Genomic DNA, 15256 nt, shown 5'->3' on the forward strand with positions numbered 1-15256 from the left:
AATGAAAATGAAAATACAACTGTTCAAAATCTTTGGGATGCCAAATGGCCAACAGAAACATGAAAAAGTGCTCAACATCACTTGGCATCAGGGAAATCCAAATCAAAACCTCAATGAGATACCACCTCACACCAGACAGAATGGCTAAAATTAACAAGTCAGGAAATGACAGATGTTAGCGGGGATGCGGAGAAAGGGGAACCCTCCTACACTGGTGGTGGGAATGCAAGCTGGTGCAGCCACTCTGGAAAACAGTATGGAGGTTCCTCAAAAAGTTGAAAATAGAGATACCCTACGACCCAGCAATTGCACTACTGGGTATTTACCCCAAAGATACAAATGTAGTGATCTGAAGGGGTATGTGTACCCTGATGTTTATAGCAGCAATGTCCACAATAGCTAAACTGTGGAAAGAGCCAAGATGTCCATCGACAGATGAATGGATAAAGAAGATGTGGTATACATACAATGGAATATTATGCAGCCATCAAAAGGAATGAGATCTTGCCATTTGCAATGACGTGGATGGAACTGGAGGGTATTATGCTGAGTGAAATAAGTCAAACAGGGGAAGACATGTATCATATGACCTCACTGATATGAGGAATTCTTAATCTCAGGAAACAAACTGAGGGTTGCTGGAGTGGGGGGTGGGGTGGGAGGGATGGGGTGACTGGGTGATAGACACTGGGGAGGGTATGTGCTCTGGTAAGCGCTGTGAATTGTGCAAGACTGTTGAATCTCAGATCTGTACCTCTGAAACAAATAATGCAATATATGTTAAAAAAAAAAAAAAAGAAGAAGATAGAAGGAGGGGAAGAATGAAGGGGGGAAATTGGAGGGGGGGACAAACCATGAGAGATGATGGACTCTGAAAAACAAACTGAGGGTTCTAGAGGGGAGGGGGTGGGAGGATGGGTTAGCCTGGTGATGGGTATTAAAGAGGGCACATTCTGCATGGAGCACTGGGTGTTGTGCACAAACAATGAATCATGGAACACTACATCTAAAACTAATGGTGTAATGTATGGTGATTAACATAACAATAAAAAATTTTTAAAAAATCTTTGGGATGCAGCAAAGGCAGTCCTAAGAGGGAAGTATATAGCAATACAAGCCTTTCTCAAGAAACAAGAAAGGTCTCAAATACACAACCTAACACTACTCCTAAAGGAGCTGGAGAAACAACAGCAAATAAAGCCTAAACCCAGCAGGCGAAGAGAAATAATAAAGATCAGAGCAGAAATCAATGAAATAGAAACCAAAAGAACAGTAGAACAGATCAATAAAACTAGGAGCTGGTTCTTTGAAAGAATTACGATTGATAAACCCCTGGCCAGACTTATCAAAAAGAAAAGAGAAACGACCCAAATAAATAAAATCATGAATGAAAGAGGAGAGATCACAACCAACACCAAAGAAATACAAACAATTATAAGAACATATTATGAGCAACTATATGTCTCCAAATTAGACAATCTGGAAGAAATGGATGCATTCCTAGAGAAGTATAAACTACCAAAACCGAACCAGGAAGAAATAGAAAACCCGAACAGACCCATAACCAGTAAGGAAATTGAAGCAGTCATCAAAAATCTTCCAACAAACAAGAGCCCAGGGCCAGATGGCTTCCCAGAGGAATTCTACCAAACATTTAAAGAAGAATTAATACCTATTCTTCTGAAACTGTTCCAGAAAATGAAATGAAAGGAGAACTTCCAAACTCATTTTATGAGGCCAGCATTACTTTGATCCCAAAACCAAAGACCCCATCAAAAAGGAGAATTACAGACCAATATCCCTGATTACATGGATGCAAAAATTCTTACCAAAATACTAGCCTATAGGATCCTACGGTATATTAAAAGGATTATTCACCACGACCAAGTGGGATTTATTCCTGGGCTGGAAGTTTGGTTCAACATCCACAAATCAATCAATGTGATACAATACATTAATAAAAGAAAGAACAAGAACCATATGCTCCTCTCAATAGATGCAGAAAAAGCATTTGACAAAGTACAGCACCCTTTCTTGATTAAAACTCTTTAGAGTGTAGGGATAGATGGTACATACCTCAATATCATAAAAGCCATCTATGAAAAACCCACAGCAAATACCATTCTCAATGGGGAAAAACTGAGAGCTTTTCCCCTAAGGTCAGGAATATGGCAGGGATGTCCACTATCACCACTGCTATCCAACATAGTACTACAAGTCCTAGCCTCAGCAATCAGACAACGAAAAGAAAGAAAAGGCATCCGAATCAGCAAAGAATTCAAATTCTCACTCTTTTCAGATGATATGATACTTTATGTGGAAAACCCAAAAGACTCTACCCCAAAACTGCTAGAACTCATACAGGAATTCAGTAAAGTGGCAGGATATAAAATCAATGCACAGAAATCAGTGGTATTTCTATACACCAACAACAAGATAGAAGAAAGAGAAATTAAGGAGTCTATCCCATTTACAATTGCACCCAAAACCATAAGATACCTAGGAATAAATCTAACCAAAGAGGCAAAGAATCTGCACTCAGAAAACTATAGAATACTCATGAAAGAAATTGAGGAAGACACAAAGAAATGGAAAAATGTTCCATGCTCATGGATTGGAAGAACAAATATTGTGAAAATGTCTATGCTACCTAGAGTAATCTACACATTTAATGCAATCCCTATCAAAATACCATCAACTTTTTCAAAGAAATGGAACAAATAATCCCAAAATTTTTGTGGAACCAGAGAAGACCCCAAATAGCCAGAGGAATGTTGAAAAAGAAAAGCAAAGCTGGTGGCATCACAATGCTGGACTTCAAGCTCTATTACAAAGCTGTAATTATCAAGACAGTATGGTACTGGCACAAAAACAGACACATAGATCAATGGAACAGAACAGAAAGCCCAGAAATGGACCCTCAACTCTATGGTCAACTAATCTTTGACAAAGCAGGAAAGAATGTCCTATGGAAAAAACACAGTCTCTTCTGGGTGCCTGGGTGGCTCAGTTGGTTGAGCGACTGCCTTTGGCTCAGGTCATGATCCTGGAGTCCCGGGATCGAGTCCCACATCGGGCTGAGTCTGCTTCTCCCTCTGACCCTCCCCCCTCTCATGTGCTCTCTCTCTCTCTCTCTCTCTCTCTCTCTCTCATTCTCTCTCTCAAATAAATAAAATCTTTTTAAAAAAATAGTCTCTTCAACAATGGTGTTGGGAAAATTGGACAGTCACGTGCAGAAGAATGAAACTGGACCATTTCCATACACCACACACAAAAAATAGATTCAAAATGGATGAAAGACCTAAATGTAAGACAGGAATCCATCAAAATCCTTGAGGAGAACACAGGCAGCAACCTCTTCGACCTCAGCTGCAGCAACTTCTTCCTAGAAACATCGCCAAAGGCAAGGGAAGCAAGGGCAAAAATGAACTATTGCGACTTGATCAAGATAAAAAGCTTCTGCACAGCAAAGGAAACCATCAACAAAACCGAAAGACAACTGACAGAATGGTAGAAGATATTTGCAAATGACATATCAGATAAAGGGCTAGTATCCAAAATCTATAAAGAACTTAACAAACTCAACACCCAAAGAGCAAAGAATCCAATGAAGAAATGGGTAGAAGACATGAACAGACATTTCTGCAAAGAAGACATCCAAATAGCCACCAGACACATGAAAAAGTGTTCAATATCACTTGGCATCAGGGAAATCCAAATCAAAACCTTAATGAGATACCACCTCACACCACTCAGAATAGCTAAAATTAACAAGTCAGGAAAGGACAGATGTTGGTGAGGATGCGGAGAAAGGGGAACCCTCCTATACTGGTGGTGGGAATACAAGCTGGTGCAGCCACTCTGGAAAACAGTATGGAGGTTCCTCAAAAAGTTGAAAATAGAGCTACCCTACGACCCAGCAATTGCACTACTGGATATTTACCCCAAAGATACAAATGTAGTGATCCGAAGGGGTATGTGCAACCCAATGTTTATAGCAGCAATGTCCACAATAGCCAAACTATGGAAAGAGCCAAGATGTCCATCAACAGATGAATGGATAAAGAAGGTGTGGTATATATATACAATGGAATATTATGCAGCCATCAAAAAAGCGAAATCTTGCCTTTTGCAATGACGTGGATGGAACTAGAGGGTATTATGCTAAGCAAAATAAGTCAGAGAAAGACAAGTATCATATGATCTCACTGATATGAGGAATTTGAGAAACAAGACAGAGGATCATAGGGGAAGGGAGGAAAAAATGAAACAAGATGAAACCAGAGAGGGAGAGAAACTGTAAGAGACTCTTAATCTCAGGAAACAAACTGAGGGTTGCTGGAGTGGTGGGGGGTGGGAGGGATGGGGTGGCTTGAGTGATGGACATTGGGGAGGGTATGTGCTATGGTGAGCGCTGTGAATTGTGCAAGACTGATGAATCACAGACCTGTACCTCTGAAACAAATAATACATTATATGTTAAAAAAAAAAAAAGTAGGAAGGGAAAAACGAAGGGGGAGGTAATCGGAGGGGGAGACGAACCATGAGAGGCTATGGACTCTGAGAAACAAAACGAGGATTTTAGAGGGGAGTGGGGGGGGATGGGTTAGCCTGGTGATGGGTATTAAAGAGGGTACGTATTGCATGGAGCACTGGGTGTTATAATGCAAACAATGAATCATGAAACACTACATCTAAAACTAATGATGTATGGTGATTAACATAATGTAATAAAATTTTTTAAAAAAGAAATATTTTAGGGAAAAACTCTGATATAAATTTCAATTTCTTGACTTGTTTTTAAATGATATTAACTTCTTATATAAGTTTTTATTCAAATTTCAGTTAGTTAACACAGTGTAATACTAGTTTCAGGTGTATAATATAGTGATTCAACACTTCCATACAACACCAGGTGCTCATCACAAGTGCCCTCCTTAATCCCCATCACCTGTTTCACCCATCTCCCCCCACACCTCCCCTCTGGTAACCATTAGATTGTCTTCTAGAGTTAAGAGTCTGTTTCTTGGTTTGCCTCTTTCTCTTTTTTCCCCCCTTTGCTCATTTGTTTTGTTTCTTAAATTCCACATATGAGTGAAATCATATGGTATTTGTCTTCCTCTGACTGACTTATTTCACTTAGCATAATACACTCTAGTTCCATCCACGTGGTTATAAATGGCAAGATTTCATTCTTTTTGATGGCTGTGTTAATATTCCATTGTGTGTGTGTGTGTGTGTGTGTGTGTGTATACCACATCTTTATCCATTCATTAGTTGATGGACACTTGGGCTGTTTCCATAATTAGGCTATTGTAGATAATGCTGCTATAAACATCAGGGTGCATGTATCCCTCTGAATTAGTATTTTTGGATTCTTTGAGTAAAAACCCAGTAGTGCAATTGTCGGATCGTAGGATAGCTCCATGTTTAACTTTCTGAGGCACCTCCATACTGTTTTCCAGAGTGGGTGTGCCAGTTTACCCTCCCACCAACAGTGTAAGAGGGTTCCCCTTTCTCCGCATCCTCACCAACACCTGTTGTTTCTTGTTAAATGACATTATCTTTTAAAGTAAAAAGAAAAAGGGGCTTTACAATTGGTAGTTTCAATTCACCAAAATAATGCCAACGAGGTAAGCTTACATAAATGAGTTTTCAAATTATTACTGGCCATAATGCTTAAAAATTAGAAATGCAGATATTATAATCATAGTACATGACCATGGCATTTTGTGTCAGTTTTTGCCCAAGGTTGAGAAGCAGACCGTAGTACTTCCACTTATCACAGTTTCTGGTCTTTGAATCAATTATTTCTACCAAATACCAAGTGTTATGCCAAGCAGCTTTCTGTGCACTTGCCCTGACCAGAGTGGTTTCACGAGCGAAGCCCTTGCTCCACCCAGGGAAACTCCTACAGCAAACCTACCTGTAGACGTACGGGGCCCCATCATTAATACAGCGGGTTCTTTCAATTCACCATAAACATTTTATCTGCTAACTACACACATCATTGCAAGAGCCCATCTTTCCACCAAAATCAAAGAACACCGTTTTGTAAAGGACTCCCTAACTTTCTTCAGTATAGAATTGTCTGCCATTAAAAGTGGTTGAGATACTCAAAAAAGAAAGTCTAAAGGTAATGGTCTTCAAACTAGGGCACACATACTCCAGGGGATACACCAAGACTTTTTAAGAGATATCCAAACACAAGAAGCTTTAAAGAACTCAATTTCCAGATCCTCAATTTGCAAAGGTACTCTTTCCTAAAATTAATGGTCCCAAAGAAAGCCTCTGTGTCCAAAACCACCTTTACTCCACTACCCAAAAGAAAGACACCATCCAGATCTTACTGTGCTACATTGCAAGGGGCAGGGAGTTAAGGCTTCAGGCCAAACCAAAGGGAAATCTTGCTTAATGACTACTGCAAACACCATGGATCTCTAAAAGCTTCCTGTCTTACAAAGATTCCTGTTATAGGTAAAGCCAGGTGTTGGAAACTAATTATGGTAGAGTGGGGAATAATGCAAATTGTTGCCTAACAACTGTGCCTTTTCATTCTCCTAACTATTGTCAAAGGACACAAGGATCTTGAGGGATAAGGCCCAGGAATCCAAAGCAAAAGGAGCAATGGAAAGAAATATTGAATGCTAAAAATGGCTTTTTCATGTAGTTAAGGGTAAGCATTTTTCCAGCTATTCTCAATACTCATATTGAATTCTAGAAATGCCTTTTCTTTTTTAGTTAAGCGTAAGCATTTTTCCCAGCTTTTCACTTCAAAATCATCTCAATAAGGCAAAGCTGTATAGGCTGATACCACTGCATCTTAGAAATGTAACTGGAATATTTTTTAGAATTATCAATTTTCTCAAAATACGTTGGAACAAGCACATGGATAAAACATTTACAGGCTTTTTTAAAAGATTTCATATGCATTATTTTAAAAGGAAGTTAAAATATATTCTATCAGATCACATTATAAAACTTACTCCATTTATAGATAATCCTTACCTATTTCCTCTTCTAAAATGTGTATTATTTTCTATCTCCTCCTAGCACAAAATACATACTGCCAAATTATTTTTTAGTAGTATATTCCCTTTTCTATTCTTAAATACATAAGGGAAGTATACCCATGGTATCTAATAAAGATAAGTAAGTCATTTCTGATTTTTACATTCGATTTTATTTAATTTTCCCCAAAAGCCAAACGCCAGAGTTTAACACACACACACACACACACACACACACACGCTAATATTTAGAGAAGAAATAACATGTCTTTTATCATATGCCTCTCCTTATAAATATGGTACTATTTTACCTATAAATTACATTGCATTACTATAAATTAAGTATAATGATTTGTCTTGCTTACAACTTATTATATTAGAGCTACATAATTTTAATCTTGACTGATTCTATTTCATACAATGCATTCTATAATGTATTTCTCAGTGGTTTTTATAAGGCTTCCTGAAACACATTAACATATTTGAATTGAAAAGACCTTTTCTCCAGGTTTTTTAGCAGGTTTGACAGTAAGGACTACCTTTGCCAATTAGGTTAGGTGTTTTCTGCAGATTTAGTAAGCAAAACCTGCAGCCCCAAGGTTTCTGGGTGTTTTTTTTTTTTTTTAACTTTTAAGAAAACAATAAAACCATTTTATCAAAAATTATTGGATTGACAAAGGTATAATGAAATTACCAATATTTTCACCTCCCCAACCCTTTCTAAGTATATCTGGTTAAGCAAGTTGCTTTCAAGTAAAAGAGTAAGGGTTATAATTAGGAATCATTTGGTAAGTCTTGGTAAAGCCTTTTTGTTCTACTTCCCAGAAAGAAAGAAAACAAATGATTCTCACAGCTTGGAAACAAATCTTGCAGGTCAGGTCATTTCTAATCCATTCCTTGCATCAAATTGGAAAGAGGACTTTAATAAATTGTCACTTGACAGACCATTAAAATTATTTTGTTGACAACAATTATTTTTGTGATACATGGCAAATAACTAAGGAGTTCAAAGTTTGAGTGGCATCACTATAACAAACTTCTTCCATTCCCATCTAAATATTTGTGTAAACAAAATACTTCAGCACTGAAATCTATAATAAGGAAGAAGAGGAATAAAATCAATGTTAAACCCTATCTCATTCTAGCAATAAACATTCGTCCACAAATCATAAAATTCCACTCCTCTCATTTAAATGTTAGAGAACACTCAACAGGAAAAATCCCAGAGGAAAAAAATCTCAAGGGAATCCAGAGGATAAAAGCAGCTTACCTATAGAGGAACAAGGATAAAAATACAATGGATGTCTCCACAGAAACAATGGGAGCAAGAAGAGAATGGAGTGAAATATTTAGTATTGAGAGAAAAAAACCCCGCCAACCTAGAATTCTGTACCCTGTAAAATTAAACTTCAAAAGACAAGAAGAAATAAAGACCTCCCCCAACAAACAAAAAATGAAGGAATTTCATTCCAGTAGACCTGCCTTGCAAGAAATGTTTTGAAAATTTCTTCTTTAAAAAAAAAAAGTTCTTTAGGGAGAAGGAAAATGATGGGTCAGAAATTAAAATTTACATAAAGAAAGGAGAAGGATTCAAGAATGAATAAGATAAGACAAAACATTTTATTTCTCTTATTCTTAATTCATTTAACAGATGAACAATTTGTTCAAAATAGTAACAGCAACAATATATTCAATTATGAATGAATGACTGCAATGATACAAGGGATGGGAGGGAAGAATAAGAAATATTTTGTTTTGGGGCACCTGGGTGGCTCAGTCGGTTAAGCATCTGCCTTCGGCTCAGGTCATGATCCCAGGGTCCTGGGATCGAGCCCCGCATCAGGCTCCCTGCTCCGTGGGAAACCCGTTTCTCCTTCTCCCACTACCCCCTGCTTGTGTTCCCTCTCTCACTGTGTCTCTGTCAAATAAATAAATAAAATCTTTTAAAAAAACTAAAAAAAAGGATATATTTTGTTTTTACAAGGTACTTGTACCAACAGTATAGTGTTGTTTGAAAGTGGACTTGGATTAGTTTAGAATGTATATTATAAACTCTAGGGCAACCACTAAAAAAGTGAAAAAAGAAGTATAATTGATATGCTAAGAAAGGAGAGAAAATTGAATCATATAAAATGCTAAATTAAAACTACAAAACGCAGAAAAAGTGTGGAAGATACAAGTAGGAACAAAACACAAAGGCAGCAAATAGAAAACAGGGAAAAATAAAGGATATATTAAACCAACTATATCAATAATCATTTGGAACACATATGGTCTACATTTATCAATTATAAGACAGAGATTGTGATCAAAAAACAAGACCCAACTGTATATTGTCTACAAAAAGCCCACTTTAAATATGAAAACATATATACAGTAAAAAGGATCAAGAACATGGAAGTAGGCACATTAATTTCAGACAGTGTAGACTCCAGAACAAGGGAAGTTATCAAGAAGCAAGGGGCATTACATAATGATAAAAGGGTCAATACTCCACAAAGATATAGCAATCCTTAATGTGGATGTGCCGAAAAACAGAGTCAAAATATATGAGGCAAAAACTGTTGGAACTGCAAGGAGAAATAGATGAATCCACTATAAGAGTTGGAAGCTTTAACACCCCTTTATCAGAAACAGATAGGCCTAGCAGACAGAAAATGAACAACAACATAGTTTAACTCAACAGCACCATCAATCAGCCAGATATAATTGACATCTACTGACTAGTTCATCCAACCACGGCAGAATATACAGCTTTCTCAAGCTCACATGAAGCATTCACCAAGACAGACAACATTCTGGGCCATAAAACACACCATAACACATTTAAAAGAATAGAAATCATACAATGTCTGTTCTCAGACCACAATGGAATTAAACTAGGAATCAAAAAGAGAAAGATAGCTGGAAAATCCCAAAATACTTGGAGATTAAGTAACATACTTCTAAATAACACATGGGTAAAAAAAATAAATCTCAACAGAAATATTTACTTTTTTTAAAAGATTTTATTTATTTATTTGACAGAGAGAGACACAGCGAGAGAGGGAACACAAGCAGGGGGAGTAGGAGAGGGAGAAGCAGGTTTCCCACTGAGCAGGGACCTTGATCTGGGGCTTGATCCCAGGACACTGGGATCATGACCTGAGCTGAAGGCAGATGCTTAACGACTGAGCCACCCAGGCACCCCATCAACAGAAATATTTAAATATTTTGAGGTAAATGAAAATGAAAACACAGCTTATCAAAATGTGTGGAATGCAGGGAAAACAGTTTAGAGGGAGATATGTAGCATTAAATGTATAATTGGGGGAAAAAAACAAAGTCTAAAAAGTCTAAGTATCTGAAGTCAATAATCTAAGCTTCCACCTTAGGAAACTAGAAAAAGAAGAGCAAATTAAATCCAGAGGTAAGCAGAAGAAATACTAAAAATCAGAACAGAAACTAATGAAATTGAAAACAGGAATCAATAGAGAAAAGCTGGTTCTTTCAAAAGATCAATAAAATTTATAAGCCTCTAGTTAAGAAAAAAGAGAAAATACTCAAATTATTAAAATAGGATATTCAAGAGGGGACATTATTGCCGATCTCATGAACATTAAAAGAATAATAAAGGAATATTAAGAGCAACTCCATAATTTGGTAACCTACACAAAATGGTCAAATTCCTTGAAAGACACAAGCTGTCAAAACTTACACTAGAAAAAATAGACAATCTGAATAGAAATTGAATCAATATCTAATAACCTTCTAAAAGAGAAAACACCAGGCCCAGATGAGTTCACTGGTAAATTCTACCAAACATGTAAGGAATAAACTATACCAATTCTCTACAATCTCTTCCTGAAGACAGAGCAGAAGGAATACCTCCTAACTCATTCTATGAGGCCAGCATTTCCCTAATACCAAAATCAAAAGAAGACATTGTAAGGAAAAAAACCTCAGACCAAGTTGTCTCATGAAAATGGATGCAAAACTGTTCAACAAGATATTAATACCTCAGATCCATCAATATATAAAAAGAATTATATACCATGACCAAGTGGGATTTATCTCAGGTATGCAAGGCTGGTTCAACATTTGAAACTCAATTAATGTAATCCATCACATCACCAAGCTAAAGAGGAAAACCACAAGATCTTATCAATAGATGCAGAAAAGGCATTTGATAAAATCCAATACTCCTTCATGATAAATACTCTCAGAAAACGGAATAGAGAGGAACTTCCTCAACTTGATAAACACTATCTACAAAAAATCTACAGCTGACATCACACTTAATGGAGAGAAAGTTTAAGTTTTCCCGCTAATATCAGGAACAAGGCAATGACATCCCCTCTTACCACTGCTTTTCAACATTGTACTGGAAGTCCTAGCTAGTACAGTAAGCCAAGAAAAGGAAATAAAAAGGATACAGACTGGGAAGGAAGAAATAGAACCATTTTTGCTCACAGATGACATGACGACCTATGTAGAAAATGTGAAAGAATTTACAAAAAAAATTCCCTAGAACTAATAAGCAACTACAGCAAGGTTGCAGGATACAAGTTTGATATATAAAAGTCAATTACCTTCCTACATACAAGCAATGAACGAATTTTGAAATTAAGAATGTATTACTGTTTACATTAGCCCCTCCCCTCCCCAAAATGAAGTACTTAGGTATAAATCTAACAAAATATGTGCAAGATCTATATGAAGAACCTACAAAACTCTGATGAAAGATATCAAAGAACAAAATAAATGGAGAAATATTCTATGTTCATGAATAGGAAGACTCAGTATTGTCAAGATGTCAATGGATCTACAGATTCAATGCAATCCCAATCAAAATAACAGCAACTTACTTTGTGGCGACAACTTGACAAATTAATTCTAAAGTTTATATGGAGAGGCAAAAGACCCAGAACAGCCACATCAATACCGGGGAAGTAGAACACAATTTGAAGGCTCACACTAACCAACTTCAGTACTTACTATAAAGCTAAAGTAATCAAGAAGGTATAGAACTGGTGAGAGAATGAACAAACAGATCAATGGAACAGAAAAGAGAGCCTAGAAATAGACCCACATAAACATAGTCAAAGGAGCAAAGGCAAAACAATACAGCAGAAATCGTGTATTCAACAAATGATGTTAAAAAACCGGACATCCACATGCAAAAAAAATACTCTAGACACAAATCTTATACTATTCACAAAAATTAACTCAAAAGAGATCACAGATTTAAATGTAAAACACAGAAGTCTAAAACTCCTGGCAGAAAACCTAGATGACCTTGGGTACGGCAGTGATTTTTAGATACAACACAAAAGACACGGACCATCGAAGACACAAGTACTAAACTGGACTTAGTTAAAATTAGGAACTGTGGCCCTGTGAAAGACTGGAATGACATGCCCACAGACTGGGAAAAAATAATTGAAAAAGATATAAGAGATAAAGGACTGTTACCCAAACTATACAAGGAACACTTAAAACCCAACGATAAGAAAATGAACAACCAGATTTAAAAATTGACAAAAGATCTAACACACACCTCACCGAAGAAGATATACAGATGGCAGGTAAGCATATGAAAAGATGTTCAATATCTTATGTCACCAGGGAATTGAAAACTAAGACAATGAAATACCCCTATAGACCTATTACAATGGCCACAATGCAAAACGCTGACAGCACCGAATGCTGGTGAGGGTACGGAGCAACGGTAACTCTCACGCACTGCTGCAGGAAATGCAAGGTGGGGCAGCCACTTTGGAACAGTTTGGCAGTTTCGTACAAAGCTTAACATACTCTTTTCTTAAAGATTTTGTTTGTTTATTTTAGAGAAAGAGAGAGAGTGTGCACACGTGCAAGTGGGAGGGAGAGGGGGAGAGCCTCAAGCAGACCCTGCACTGATCACGGAGCCCAACTTGGGGCTCCATCCCACGACCCTGGGATCATGACCTGAGCTGAAACCAAGAGTCAGACGCTCAACCAACTGAACCACCCAGGAGCCCCAAAACTTAACATACAATCCAGCAATCATGCTCCTTGGTTGGTATTTACCCAAAGGAGTTGAAAACGTCTGTCCACATAAAACCTTGCATACGGATGTTTATAGCAGCTTTACTCATAATTGCCAAAACCTGGGAGCAACCCAGGTGTCCTTCAGGAAGTAAATGGACGAACTGTGGTACATTCAGACAATGGGGTATTATTTTATTATTCAGCACTAACAAGTGAACTAGCAAGCCGTGAAGAGACATGGAGGAACCTTAAATATGTATCACTGAGTGAAAAAAGCCAATCTGAAAAAGGTACCTACTGTAAAATTCCAATTATATAACATTCTGGGAAAAAACTATAGAGATGGTAAGAAGATAAGTGGTTGCCATGGGCCGGGAGGAGAGATGGATGAATACGCAGAGCACAGAGAATTTTTAAGGCAGTGAAACTAATTTTGTATAACATGACAATAGTGGATACATGTCGTTATGCATTTGCCAAAACCCATAGCATGTGCCACACTAAGAGAAAAGTCTAACATCAGCTGTGGACTCTGGGTGATAATGATGTGTCGGTGTAGGTTACATTGGACTGTAACCAATGTATCAGTCTGGTCTGGGATGTTGATGACGAGGGAGGCTATGCATATTTGGGCATATGGGAATTCTCTGTATTTTCTGCTCAATTTTGCTGTGAACATAAAACTTTCCTAAAAAAATGTTTAATGAGGGGACGCCTGGGTGGCTCAGTTCGTTAAGCGTCTGCCTTCAGCTCAGGTCATGTTCCAGGGTCCTGGGATCGAGCCCTATATCGGGCTCCTTGCTCAGTGGTGAGTCTGCTTCTCCCTCTCCCACTCCCCCTGCTTGTGCGCTCTCTGTCTCTCTCTCTGTCTCACTCTGTCTCTCTCTCTGACAGATAAATAAATAAAATCTTTAAAAAAAATTTGTTGAGGTTTGAAAATGTCAATACTTACAATATTAAAGAAATTATGTCTTTCCCAACTATTTAAACTTAGAATAGAAGGGGCACCTGGGTGGCTCAGTCGGTTAAGCATCTGCCTTAGGCTCGGGTCACGATCCCAGGGTCTTGGGATCAAGCCCCGCATCGGGCTCCCTGCTCCGGGGGGGGCCTGCTTCTCCCTCTCCTCCCCGCTTGTGCTCTCTCTCACAAACTCTGTCTCTCTCTCTCCCAAATAAATAAATAAAATCTTTAAAAAATAAAAAAAAATAAATTTAGAAAATTTTAGATGTCAACTTAAAAAAACTGCAAAAAGGTATTTCGTTTTTCAAAATTCTTTTAGGGATGTGGGGAACAAAGTTTGAAGACTCCTAGTCTAAGACAATGGTTATCAGCAGGGGCCTCATCATCCCCTAGGAAGCATTTCAGGAAATTGGTGGGGCATCTTTAGTTGCCACGACGATTGGAGGCAGCTGCTGGCATTTAGTGGGAAAGGTGCCAGTGATGCTAAACATCTTGCAAGGTGTGGGGCAGCTTCGTAGGAGATTTTTGACACAACACGCAGGATTTCTGAATGACCCTGCACTGTTTTAAATCATTTGAGTCTAGAAACTAACTTTGTTTTTCTTCTCATCACAAAGCATTTCTGGAATAGCTGGGATAGATGCTGCATTTTAGAGGAAGGCAACTCTACACAGCTCAAAGGAAGACTGTACTTGTCCACAGTTCTATCCAAACGTGTTTGCTACAGCGATGCCCCTCACGGTAAGCGAGCTCTGATACCATGCCCCTCGTATCACCCTTAACGTGATCACCCACAGCTATGGCTAGTGTTCCCACTAAGCGTGACCCACATCAAACCACCTCCCAGCCTGGGTCACCAAAACACTGCAGAGGTCTCCCCAGGGCCTCAGCAGCTCAGGACCACACTCCAGGTGGTAGTGCTCCTTCCAGAAATGGTTTTCCACTCGAGATAAACAGAAATGAACAACAGATGGGTTCTCTGCCTGCCTTGGGTGCCCTCTGCGTGACTTGCCCAGTACTTATTGCCTTTTATCATCTCTTCCTTCTGGAAAGAACTCCATTCAATAACCACGTGGTCACCATCCTCAGTAAAATCTGTAGAAAGGTGCCTCTCAAATATTCAAAACATAGTCTTAAACTTGCAGAAGGTAACAAAATACTTTAAAAACAGAGACATGGGGGCGCCTGGGTGGCTCAGTCGTTAAGCGTCTGCCTTCGGCTCAGGTCATGATCCCAGGGTCCTGGGATCGAGCCCCGCATCGGGCTCCCTGCTC

The 15256-nt window shown here is 38.3% G+C and overlaps 1 protein-coding gene across 5 annotated transcripts in view; it reads right to left on the bottom strand.

The window, feature by feature from the left end:
• PCYT1B (phosphate cytidylyltransferase 1B, choline) overlaps positions 1-15256 on the bottom strand; it is a 112970-nt gene that overhangs the window by 58568 nt on the left and 39146 nt on the right. The gene's annotated exons all lie outside the window — the stretch shown is intronic.

This window comes from Mirounga angustirostris, unplaced genomic scaffold (genome assembly GCF_029215605.1).
Source record: "Mirounga angustirostris isolate CCGP_5_RB_7025 unplaced genomic scaffold, mMirAng1.0.hap1 SCAF_11, whole genome shotgun sequence".
Lineage (NCBI taxonomy): Eukaryota > Metazoa > Chordata > Mammalia > Carnivora > Phocidae > Mirounga > Mirounga angustirostris.